Source organism: Sinocyclocheilus rhinocerous, unplaced genomic scaffold, assembly GCF_001515625.1.
Source record: "Sinocyclocheilus rhinocerous isolate Xijiao unplaced genomic scaffold, SAMN03320098_v1.1 scaffold25, whole genome shotgun sequence".
NCBI classification, from domain to species: domain Eukaryota; kingdom Metazoa; phylum Chordata; class Actinopteri; order Cypriniformes; family Cyprinidae; genus Sinocyclocheilus; species Sinocyclocheilus rhinocerous.
The window spans coordinates 704560-716187 of record NW_015647048.1 but is presented as its reverse complement, the minus strand read 5'-3'; the positions used below and the strand labels follow the sequence as shown (position 1 = coordinate 716187).

The window sequence follows — 11628 nt, the reverse complement described above, 5'->3', positions numbered from 1 at the left end:
TCCAAATGAAGTTCTTAGCAATGCATATTGCTAATCAAAAATTAAGTTTTAATATATTTACGGTAGGAAATGTACAAAAAAATCTTCATGGAACATGATCTTTAATTAATCTCCTAATGATTTTTGGCATTAAAAAATGGTTAATTTTGACCCATACAATGTATTTTTGGCTATTGCTACAAATATACCCGTGCTACTTATGACTGGTTTTGTGCTCCAGGGTCACAAATGTGTACGTTATTATTTTTCATATTTTCATCTGAATATAAGTTGCACCGGGTCAAAATTGCATTGTTGAGGGAAACCAAACACACTGATAATCACATGGGTCGTATAGTCATATTGTATACAATACAAGGATTAAGAATATGAGTATAAAATAAACAAATTACAGTGGCATTCATTACAAACAGCAAGGCTAAACGATTTTAAAGCAAACAGAATTACCGGTGTGTGGGAAATGCGCTAAATAAACTTCACATGCCTTACCTTGTCTAAGAAAAACAAACCATTAAAGTTGAATGCGAGGAGATCGAGATAAAAACTGAAATCCACAAGAAAACATTTCTGTACAAACACACGGTCCATTAATGTCTAATTCACCGACAAGTTACTTACTGAACTAGAAAAACATAATGATTTCTCTCATTTTAACGAGTAAAAATATATATCTGGTCTACAGTATTTTCTGTTTTACCACGTTGGATGTGACGATAAGGATTAAAAACGAACGAAAAGAGGAAAATAAACGTTTTTCTGAACAAAAAAGACGTGAGTGAAACAAGAGATAGCATGTAGTCCAGTGGAATAAACCAAATCTAAATGTTTTCACATTTGCGATGTAACATTTTGTTGCTCAACTATTATTTCATTTGCAAACATGGCTTTTAATTGCATTGTAAAAGTTGCTCTGGAATACAAGTTGCAGCATGTTTATGTGACATATTCTGGATAATACAGTATGTAAGTAGCTTTGGATAAGTCAAATAGAAGTAGCGCACAAGTCAAAAGTACTGCCTAAATGTAAAGCATGCTAAATGCCAAATGTAAATGCAAAGCATGTATAGATTTAAACAAATCATTTGCTGTTGTTCAAAGTTTGATTCTCTTTTTCTTTCTTGCTTGCTTTCTTTTGTCTTAATTTCCCACAGTTCCCCTCTTTCTGTAATTCCTTCTGTTTTTGTGCGGGGCGCTCCGTATTTGAAAGGCTCTGAGAAATTGAGTTGAATTCTTTGGTGTTTACATGTGGTTTGTGTTGATGATCGACGAAGCAAAGAATTCAGTGCTTTTCTTTTCAATGGGCATATTCTTTTTCTCTCTCTCTAGCTGCATTTTGTGTGTGTGTGTGTGCGTGCGTGCGTGCGTGCGTGCGTGCGTTTCATTCTCTTGTATGCAAAGCTGTAATGTGCTCACTTATTTGTAATGTAGGTTTTCTCATTTTGGATTGAAGCCAAACACAATATACTAAACTAACAACATGTGCTTTACTAACCCATACACATAGTTAGTACTTGAATTGAATGCTACATTGTCAATATGTGACCCACATTTCGGAATAAAATATCGTTTTCCCACTTACTTTTATGCCATTTTAGACTCAGACTTTAGTACTGTACATTTAGTTCTGGAACTAAAGCGGTGCGAAAGGCCCTATTGACTTCCATAGTATTATATTCGATGCTAGTCATTAATAAATGAGATGAATGAGAAGGAAAGGGACAAAAAATTTATGTATTTATTTATTTTTAGTTACGGCAAGCTTTGCTGAGAGTTTGCCACTTATAAACAGATGTTGTATGATATTGCTCACAAAAGCAACCCAGGCTCATTGGAAATACGTGCTATATGTGAAATACTGATGTTACGTAATTTACTGCAGCAGTTTCAAAGTGAAATGTCCAGCGTGTGCTCAATATGTGACCGTGACACGTTTTTATTACGTTGCATCAGGCACGAATCGCGGCGGTTCAGAATATCCGGTGAGTGTCGCTAAAAGGTCTATCGTGTTGGAAAACAACAAACCTCCTACACCAAACCCAACCTTAAACCTACCCTAGTGTTAGCGAATGCAAAAGTGATATAAAAATGCACACTTAACGTCCTTCTACGCAGGTTTGAGCTGTTTTGTCGAACCGCAGTTTCAGGGGATTCGTACCGGAAGCGCCAGCAAAACTACTGCGTTAGAAAACCCAAACATATGAAACTGTGTGACGCTAATGTTCAAAAGTATCAGTTTTCAAATCTGGCAGCTTGCTAAAATTATTTTTGTCATAACATAATATTGTGCAAGGTGTGAAAATTAAGCTTTCTTAATCCGAAACTCTAGCCCTGTAAATCATACTTTGTGTGAAAAAGAATAAACGTTGTTTTACTGCCCCTAGTGTTCAACTGGAAACTGCAGCGATTCATACGTATAGATATGTTTTTTGAGTTTTGCGGAAATGTAGCTAGAGGCACGTGTTTCCAATGAGTCTGGGTAGATTAAAAAAAGGCTATGAAATGTATTTCTAACCATAATCCTGTTGGTTTCAGGTCCTGGGTGTTTGGTGCTTTCGCACTGCTGTGTCTGGTTTGTCTGACGTGGTTGTTCGGCCTGTTTTTCTTGAACGACTCTTCAGTAATCATGGCGTACCTCTTCACTATCTTCAACACCTTACAAGGGATGTTCATCTTCATCTTCCACTGTCTTCTGCAGAAGAAGGTAAACCCATGATATACTACAGGAATCGGTTTATCATACACCACGCTTCTTCATTATTGAAGGCCGCTGAATGAGTTAAATGTTGGCTCATAATGCATTTTCTGGCTTCAGTGTTTATTTGTCATATTTAATTAAACTCAAATCTTTTGAGCTTATGCCTGATGATTTTGTTTTTGTCAGCAAGTCAGTAGAAATTTTCAAGGTTGTCTTTTTTCAAAGGCCTGTTTTAAGAGGTTATATCCTGTAAATATATGTTTTTAATACATAATTATAAAAGATAAAAGTCAACATGAAACAGCCCAATTTTATTTCAGGCTCATTTGTGCGTGAAAGGTAATTTAAAGGGTGTTTTCATAAATAAAGTTTTTGTTGTTGTTTTTTTCAATAATAGAGTTTTGCTCCAGTTTAAAGTGGTTCACAGTGAAACTGTTTCAGAGATAATTTGGCAGGCTTTTGCTGATGGTTATTTATAATATTTAATATGAATTATATATTATTTATATTATATTTTAATGCATTACATGTGAGGAGTGAGGTGTTAGCTTTTAATTTAAATGAAAATAAATATATACATAAAAATAACGGTAACACTATACAATAAGGTTACATTTGTTTACATGAATTAACTATATTAGTTAACATGAACAATAATTATATAGTATTTATTAATGTTAGTTAATATGAAGTTCAAAACTAACTAATACATTATTTACATTTATAATTGTATCTGTTAACATTAGTTAATGTACTGTGGGTTAACATGAACAAGAATATTTTTATTAACTAACATTAACAAAGATTAATAAATGCTGTAAAAAATATATTGTTCATTGTTAGTTCATGTTAGTTAATGCATTAACTAATGTTAACAAATGAGAATTTATTGTAACGTCTTACCAAAATAAGATTAAAGGTCCTTTAACACCATCCACAATATGAAACGAATAAAATGAAATGCTAATTCACAATTGTACAATAGAGGATGCAACAAAAATTCGCCTTTACGGAAATTAAAATGAACTGGAGAAACAAGTTCAACTCTCTCATTTCAGCCCCCCAAAAAATGAAATAGAAATATGATATTTAACATAAAGATGGTAACACTTTAGTTTAGGGACCGATTTTTATTAGCATGCATATTACTAGCATACTGACTGTTCATAAGTACTTATAAAGCACATATTAATGTCTTATTCTGCATGACCATAGTTTAGATCCCTTAACCCGACCCAATACCTAAACTTAACAACTGCCATACTAACTATTAATACTAATAAGCAGCAAATTATGAGTTTATTGAGGCAAAAGTCAGTTAATTGTTAGTAAATGGTGAGAATTGGACCTTAAAATAATGTTTGACCATGAAGACATTTGTTGTTTGTTTGAATTTTATAATCGAAGGACAGCAGCAAAGATGCTAGTAAATAAAGTGAGATTAAATCCATAAAGTGTATTTGTATTATATAACATTTAATTATGACAGGTGTTCATTAAGTTCTGTGTTTGTACTCCCTTCTGGGCTTTTATTGATTTTAAGGAATATTATATTTTGTTTTTTTTTTGTGATGGTGAGATAAGTGAAGAACATCTGTTGCAGAAATCAGCAGCTGTCTGTATTTAAGCAGCACATGTGGTGTATTTACCACGAGTGTAATCCAAATGAATAATTTAACTAACTCTCACACACTTTTTTAAATCTGTGCTTACCTTAAGTGTAAACACTGTATGAGCACAAGATAAATTGTACATCTCACACAAAGCAAAAGGGTGAATGTTTGAAGAATGTTTAATGCAAACACCTCGCTTAATAAAGGGTTATGCCTTTAGTTCAAAAAGGGTTCGTAATCTGCAAAAGTATCTGCAGTGGCTCTGGACATGTAACTAATTGAGCAATATTCCGTTTATACAACAGTTCGACGACACAAGTGTGTAAATAAGGAGACAACAACGGAGTGTCTGTTAAAACCCTCTTTTGAGCAGAACTACTTCGTTCCGCCACAGATTCAAATCTCAGTTTGACAGTTTATCAGCTGAGAACAAGCCTCCGTTACTAATTCAAAAACGTCGCTTTAGAGCTAGTAACGAAGGAAAGTTGAGTTGTTTCATTAAAAGCTTATTGTATCACTGTATTAAAAGCTCACTGTATTGAGTCGAGTATGATGAGAGAGAGATGGACAGAGCGAGTGTGATTACCTGCATCTGATACAGCATTCATTCTTCAGCTCAATCTCATATTCACAATAAAACATTAGTCTGAATGTCCGCTGAGGAAAGCGATATCTTTGTCGTACTGTCCTTTCATATGTTAAGGGTGATTTCTGATGACAGCACTGCTCACTGCATCTGTTAACTGCATCTTACAAGCTGTTATTGAAAGTAAAAACAACCTCCTTGTTTACAATCCTGTTTCAGTCTCTTTCAATATAAAAGGCTGCTCTGCGGGTTCACGCCCTGGAGCTCACATCTCCCAAAACGTCGAAGCAAATTTTCAAATAGACTTTATCTTTATTAACAAACCACGTTAAGTCTAAACAACTATATTCTTGCCTAAAAAACTCTTAAAACTACATTCTGTGACACAAAAACAGTATTATTTATTGAATTATAGTGGATTTGGGCATCTGCCGTGACACTCGCTGTGAAGAAATACTGCAAGCGGAGTGATACAAACGGTGAAACGGTTAGAGTTCTGTTATCACTAGAATATCGCACCGCTGGAAAAGGCTCTCAGCCAATCAGATTCAAGGAACAGAAAGAACTAGTGTATAAAATATTATACCGTATTGGCCCGAATATAAGACGACCCTGATTATAAGACGACCCCCCTTTTTCCAGATGTACCTTTTGGAAAAAGGCTTTTTAAAAACCAAATCTTGTTTTTTCTCAGTAAAACACATTTTGTCTTCAATTATTACCAGCTGTTATTGAAAGTAAAAACAACCTCCTTGTTTACAATCCTGTTTCAGTCTCTTTCAATATAAAAGGCTGCTCTGCGGGTTCACGCCCTGGAGCTCACATCTCCCAAAACGTCGAAGCAAATTTTCAAATAGACTTTATCTTTATTAACAAACCACGTTAAGTCTAAACAACTATTCCAAGAAAAAAACATCGTCTTATATTCGGGTCAATACGGTACTTAATTAGTCGTCACGTTTCATTACCGCCTAGCGATGTCATTGGCTGACCTTTAATAGGTAACAGATTCAGTGCCTAATGAGAAAACATACAAATTCGTTTTATGATATGTCACATCTCCTACCCTTTCCTTTACTGTAAATATTGTCTTGTTTTTGCTTGTGTTTGGTTGTTAACGGAGCTGGTGTTGGATTCTGTCATCACAGGTGCGTAAAGAGTACAGCAAGTGTTTCCGGCAGTCTCAGTGCTGTACTGGTCTTCCTGCTGAAGGATCTCACGCTGTTAACAAAACCTCGGCCTCCAGGTCCACTGCTCGATATTCATCTGCTACACAGGTACATCTGAGTTACACTCTGTTTTTTTTCTTCTTTATTGATATAGTCTCTCTCTTGTCTGCAGTAGTGATTGTAAACAAGGTTTGCTCTTCGCTATCTGTATTCCCTTAAACGGACAAGTTAAAGAATCAATCATTCAGCTGTTTAGAAAGAAACTGTCGTGCTCAAGCTGGATCTACCTGTTCATTTCGAGCCAGATATGAACAATTCAGCGAGTCGTTAACTGAAGACTCGTCCCGACCAGATCATTAAATCAGTGACGTGTTGACATGAGAACAGCTAGAGTTGTATTCACATTTGAGCCGGTTCAGCAGATTCAGTGAAGAGAATTGGCTTGTTCATGAATCGGACATTGCTATGGAGTCTCGAAGCAGGTGTCTATTTATTCAGTTCAAAATAATGAATAACAATGAAATGTAGCTGAGTAAAATGTATGATATTATGCTTTGAAAGGACGCAACACAAATTCACCTTTATGGATATAAAAAAAAATGGAAAAGCAAGTTTAATACTCTCATTTCAGCAAAAAGCATTAAAAAATGATGCATATAGACCTTGTTTTTTTTCTTTTTTAATTTTATCATCGAAGGCCAGCAGCAAACACACTGATAAATAAAGTTAAATTAAATCCTTAAAGTGTATTTGTATTATTTAACGTATTTAACGAATAGAGGTTCATCTACTTAGAAAAGTAGTTCAAAATGATGATTTATACAACTTTAAGCTCAAATAACTAAATAGTTTATGTACTATAAGTGTTTTAACAAAAATAAATCTTTTAAATCTTTCCACAATGTCTTACCCCATAGACTTTCATTGTAAGTTCATTAATGCCACTGCATTTTTTCCCCCCAAATTCACTTCAATCCTCTTTTATTTGTATGGTGCTTTTATATAATTTAAAGCAGCTTTGCAGAAAATTCAAACTGAAGGATTCAGCACAATTTTCTGTTGTAGTCAGCATTATACCACAATTAAACCACAAATAATTGTTGATAGAGCTTAATCTGTATTGAAACCGCAACGTTCCTTTAATAATAACTATTTCTGAAAGTATCTATACTGTAATAATTCAGTAAGTATTAAAGAATAAGCAGAATGTTGTTGTTTGCACTTGCCATGAGTTGTTAGAGTAATTATTGTGAGGGATTTGTGAAGCTGCAGCAGATGTAATCTTCAGAATGTGTTGCTTAGACATTTTCTTTTGCAGTCTTTTATTCCACATGTGGTGTTAATAGTCCTGCTAAACAGTGCAAAGCTGTTTGCCGGTGCTGCATGAATATTAGCCGCGTTAATCAGTGAACGTGTCATTCTGTCGCCGCAGAGCCGCATCAGGAGGATGTGGAACGACACTGTGAGGAAACAGTCCGAGTCGTCCTTCATCTCCGGAGATATCAACAGCACTTCCACTCTAAACCAAGGTGACGGATCGAATGCTGGGCTCTCACACACGCTACTATGGGTTCATAGATACTATAGGGCTTTTCTACGTGTTCCAGAGATGTTTATGTGAACGTTATAATTAGTTTATTTCCTTCTGTCTTCATCAGGCCTTTTAAATGAGGGTAAATAGCGACAAATCATTATTCTGTATGATTTATATATTTGCACCATGATGGAAAAAAACTGTTAATGCAGCCACAAAGTGCATTGAACAAACTCAGGATCTGTTTTAGTTTGACAATTTCAAACTAATCCAACTGAGTTTAAGTACACTCAATATAAGCTTTCTGTGTAATAGGATTGAATCCTGTGAGTTTTGTGGTTAGCTTAGTTTACAAGCGCATGCACAGGGAAGCTTGGCGTTAATTTACTACTGAGCTGATGATGGAAAAATTATTATGGACAATTAAAACACATTAGCTGAATGTAATATAAAATAGCTGATAATATGATTATACAAAATTGTTATATAAATACAATTATTTTACATAAATCCACAGTGAGAGTGCATAGTTGTATAATATAAAAAATCTTTGTATTAATTTAAAATTTAAACTTTTTTATAAAAAAAAAAATGTAATTAGAATATGAATTTAATTACTGTTATTTTGCAGACTTGGCAGCAGATAAAAGCAAGTTAAAAACATTCCAAGTGAGCAATGCTGGTAAATAGCACTAATCATTAGGGATGCACCGAAATGAAAATTCTTGGCCGAAGCCGAACAAAATGAAACAATGGGCCGAAGGCCGAATACCATATACCGAAATCACATTTTTCCCCCATGTAGGCCTATTTTGCCATTTGTTTCCCACCATTGCGTTAATTAAATTGCCAAAATGTGCTTTTTACTGTTTTGTCCTGCTTTTCAAATAAAAAATCAATTACAAAACAACAATTTAAAAATATTTACTTAACACTGAACATTTTTTTTTCATTCTAGCAGACCAACAAAGCACAATTTAACTTAAAATTAATAAGTTGGTAAAATCTTTTTTGGCCATTTTTGAGACTTGAATCAGGCATGTATTTTTACTGTACAAATAAAGGCAGCCTTGCTGAGCAGAAAAGAATTCTTTTAAAACATTAGAATATATTACAGATCCCAATTTGAACACTATGTGTGAATGTTATAATAAATGTATTAATAGAGCTGTTGTAGGGTAATTATTATTATCATTATTATTGTCTTACTTTTTTATTTAATTTTACATAACGACAGTAAAATTACAATACTATCATTTATGAATGTCGATGGAGTTGTTGCTTTTTCTCAGCTTTTATTTTGGCAGAAACCCGCAGGAAGATCTCAGTGCTTCTTTTTCAGCATGCAGATTTATAAATGCACAACAACAAACACCACAGCATTAGCCACCTGTTCTTCTCAGCGGACACTTGATGCAGCACTAAACAGTCTCTCGCTGTCGGTGCTTCGTGCTTGTAATGATTTCTGTGTCTTTCTCTGATAGTTTTAAATACGTTCACACTGTCGACATGTTTGCTGCATTAATGCGTGCCTCTACTTGATCGCGTTAGTCATTGTTCGGTACATTATTCAGCCTTTTCGCTTATTCAAATAATTTCGGTTGCCGAATATTCGGTGCATCCCTACTAATCATTTAAAAAGTGAACACTTGTATGCATTAAGACGTATTTTGCTCTTTCTTTCTAGTAACATGACAAGTAATGAAGATATATTTGGTGTACCAATGTCTCTTTTTTAACTTGGTTGATATACTGTTTGTTCTTGGCATCTCGTCCTGCTGTGTGGTCTGTGATGCAGTACATTAATCCATCTTACTAGCCATTTTATCGATCTATATTATATATAGCCCTGCAAAAGAGTATTTTTTAGGTTTTCTCCATCACACGCTACATACAGGTTTAAACTGTTATAAGGAAACACAAATCAGTAATAGAACATGTGGCTCAAAATGCTTAACTGGATATTTTATTATTTATTTGATTGCATTTCCTTTTTATTTTCTTCTTTCAATTGGAGTGCCAAGATGAGCTGTTTGGATCTGCATGCAAATAGTCTTTTCATCTTTTTTATCGGGACTCTACATGAAGTCCTTTATTTTCTTTCTTTCTTTTTATATTGCACAGTTTAAAATTTTATACAAAAATATCAAGTGAATACAATTTATCAACAGTGCAGGGAGAGGCAAAAAAATCTCATTTAAAGCTAACTAAACAAAATAAAAATTTCACAAAATTATAAAGAAAACTACATTTACAGAGAAATCTTTATAACTACATCCAAAAGGTAAATGCATGCATGCATATGTACAAACTTGTGAAAATGCATGCATGTATGCGTGCATCTGTGAAAAGTGCATAGGCATGTATATATAAACAAATATAAATGCCAAGAAAATATTGATTTTACACCTAAACAATCACGATAAAACAGGTCTTTGTCCTAGGTTGGAGAGCGACCAGGGTGCTTTTTAAAAAGATCAATTATTTAGGCTTTTGCAAAAGTGTTGCTGAAGAGAGTTTGATGTTCAGAGCTGTTAGACGTGACCGAGCGAGTCATACTAACATAATATGCTCAGGTATGATGCAGGAAAGTTTGACTTATCCAGTGTTCTTTGGTACACTTAAAATTGGGAATTGAAAGTTCATGTAATAGTGTTTTTTTGTAGCTCCCATAAGTATATTCTGAAAAGATTAATCTGTAATCTGGCATTGGGACAGAGGCATGCTGTAAACGGAGACATATTTATGAATATTAGTGTCTAACATCTTATCAGTTTTAGTGAGATAAGAGATATTTTTGTTCACATGTGTTCAAGTAAAACATTTGCTTGGTGGGCTGTTCTGTTCACATATCTGAAATATATGATCAGTCAACATTTTGTTCTTCTGTTCAGCTTTTCACACGCATAGCGATGGCATCTGAGTGGCTGTTTCAGCTCACTTTAGTAATCACGTAATTCTGTCTCTTCTGTTGTTTTCCTAAACCTCTCTTGTTCAAGCTCATTCTCCTCTCTTTATTTATTCAACAGGAATGACCGGCAACTATCTGCTAACTAACCCTCTCCTCAGGCCTCACGACACTAACAGCCGCTATAACAACCTTCTCGCCGAAACCATCGTCTGCAACACCCCTTCTCCTCCAGCTTTCCACTCTCCAGGTGCTTTACGGGGCGCTTCTCTTTCTGCCGTTTGGGAATGTGGGTTGGAAAAATCCAGGCTTTTTCACAGCACGATTGGCACAGGAATCTGTAATGAAATCACCGCAGCCATTCTCCCTTTCAAAACATTTGTTTTTCAGCTGCATCAATCTTTTGCCTTTTTTTTATACCATTACCTCCAATTTATTAGTTAACACTTTTCATGTTGAATCCAGGCTTTTTCACAGCACGATTGGCACAGGAATCTGTAATGAAATCACCGCAGCCATTCTCCCTTTCAAAACATTTGTTTTTCAGCTGCATCAATCTTTTGCTTTTTTTTTTTATACCATTACCTCCAATTTATTAGTTAACACTTTTCATGGTGATGTATTTTGTGAGACGTTTTGTGAGTCATGCATTAGAATAACTTTGGCGGATAACTCAAATATCCAAGTTGTCACTTAATACAACTTCACATTACAGCTTTGACTAAACTTAACATTTTAAAGCAGCACAAACACTTTAAGTTGAAACTAAATTGCTCATGGGGCAGCCTGTAATTGGCATAATGTCAGTGTTATCTATTATTTTATTTTATTTTAGAGAGGGTCATTTTTAGTATGTAAGGAGACTCTAGTTTAATCTCAGTTTAATATAAACATACAGCAATTTTAATAAACCACCCAAAATTTTAGCTGAACAATCAGCGATCACCATGCATTTTCATTATATGTAAAAAAAAATATATATATATGTGTGTGTGAGTGTGTGTGAGTGTGTGTGTGAGTGTGTGTGTGAGTGTGTGTGTGAGTGTGTGTGTGAGTGTGTGTGTGAGTGTGTGTGTGAGTGTGTGTGTGAGTGTGTGTGTGAGTGTGTGTGTGAGTGTGTGTG

At 34.7% G+C, this 11628-nt stretch overlaps 1 pseudogene; it reads left to right on the top strand.

Annotated features, from left to right (window-relative positions):
- The window catches only part of LOC107708602 (adhesion G protein-coupled receptor L2-like), a 112857-nt pseudogene that overhangs the window by 96404 nt on the left and 4825 nt on the right, over window positions 1–11628 (top strand).